This window comes from Schistocerca cancellata, chromosome 7 (assembly GCF_023864275.1).
Source record: "Schistocerca cancellata isolate TAMUIC-IGC-003103 chromosome 7, iqSchCanc2.1, whole genome shotgun sequence".
NCBI lineage: Eukaryota > Metazoa > Arthropoda > Insecta > Orthoptera > Acrididae > Schistocerca > Schistocerca cancellata.
The window spans coordinates 18,633,717-18,635,686 of record NC_064632.1 but is presented as its reverse complement, the minus strand read 5'-3'; positions in this window follow the sequence as shown (position 1 = coordinate 18,635,686).

Below are 1,970 nucleotides of genomic sequence, written 5' to 3'. Positions count from 1 at the left end.
ATTCTACCTCGAAATCTGAAACATTACTGATCGCATTTTCACCTACATTGAGCAACTCTTCAAAATACTCCCTCCATCTGCCCAAGGCATCCACAGGATTCACCAGCAGTTTTCCTGACCTGTCCAAAATACTTGTCATTTCCTTCTTACCTCCCTTTCGAAGACTGCTAATTACACTCCAGAATGGTTTTCCAGCAGCTTGACTCATAGTCTCCAACCTGTTTCCAAAGTCTTCCCACGATTTCTTCTTGGATTCTGCAATTATCTGTTTGGCTTTGTTTCTTTCTTCAACATAACTTTCTCTGTCTACCTGGGTTCTGGTATGTAGCCATTTTTGATACGCCTTCTTTTTCCTTTTACAGGCTGCCTTGACTGTATCATTCCACCAAGCTGTTTGCTTCATGCTACTTTTACACACTACTGTTCCAAGACATTCTTTAGCCACTTCTAGTACTGTGTCCCTGTACCTTGTCCATTCCTTTTCCAATGACTGTAATTGACTACATTCAACTAACTGGTACCTTTCTGAGATCGCTGTTATGTACTTGTGCCTGATTTCCTTATCCTGAAGTTTCTCCACTCTTATCCTCCTACATATGGACCTGACCTCCTGCACTTTCGGCCTCACAATCCCAATTTCACTGCAGATTAAATAATGATCAGTGTCATCAAAGAATCCCCTGAATACATGTGTGTCCCTCACAGCCTTCCTGAATTTCTGATCTGTTATTATATAGTCAATGACAGATCTGGTTCCCCTGCCTTCCCAAGTATACGGGTGAATGTTCTTATGTTTAAAAAAGGAGTTTGTGGTTACTAAGCCCATACTGGCACAGAAATCCAAGAGTTGTTTCCCGTTCCTGTTGGCCTCCATATCCTCTCCAAATTTACCCATAACCTTTTCATACCCTTCTGTTCAATTTCCAATCCTGGCGTTAAAATCACCCATGAGCAGAACACTGTCCTTGTCGTTTACTCTAACAACTACATCACTGAGTGCCTCATAAAAACTATCCATCTTATCTTGATCTGTCCGTTCACAATGCGAATATACTGACACAATCCTAATTTTCTTGCTAGACACTGTCAAATCTATCCACATCAGTCGTTCGCTTACATACCTTATTGCATCTACGCTGGGTTCCATTTCTTTCCTGACGTAAAGCCCTACACCCCATTGTGCTATTCCTGCTTTGACTCCTGACAGGTAGACCTTGTATTCTCCCACTTCCTCTTCTTTCTTACCCCTTACCCGAATGTCACTAACAGCTAAAATGTCCAGCCCCATCTTACTTGCAGCCTCTGCCAGCTCTACCTTCTTCCCAGAGTAGCCCCCATTGATATTAATAGCTCCCCATCTCATTACCATTTGTTTGCCAAGTCGTATCTTAGGAGTCCCTGGTTTGTCAGTTTTAGGTGGGACTCCGTCACCTCCAAAGGTCCGAGGCATTTTGCTCTGATTGTTGCCAGCATCATGTTTAAAGTACCAGGGAAGCAGGTTGCTAGCCTTACTTGCCCCGAGTCCCATTGGGTTTTACCCCTAACGGCTGAGGGACTAACCAGTGCATTTGGTAGTCTTTGCCGTATGAGCACAAGGGTGACCACGACTCAGAATATGTCCGAGATGCCCAGCCTTATTCCAAAGTAACTGGTATCCCGACTGTCGGGACCACTTATTTGGCCACTCATAGCACGTGTCTCTTCGAAAAAACATGGTCCTATGATAAAAGATGCCGTAAACCCGCACCACTGACCTTTTCAGGATGAAGTGGTACTGGTTGATTTGCGTGTGGATTTTCCGTTGGCCATATTAGATAATTCTGTGTCCTGACATAACCTGTCAGATGGAAGTGGGCTTCATCTGTTCACAAAATCTTCCACGGCCAATTATTGTCCACTTCCATGTGAGCAAGAAATTCTAAAGCAAAGGCCTCTCTCGCTGGCAGGTCAACAGGAAGCAGTTCGTACAC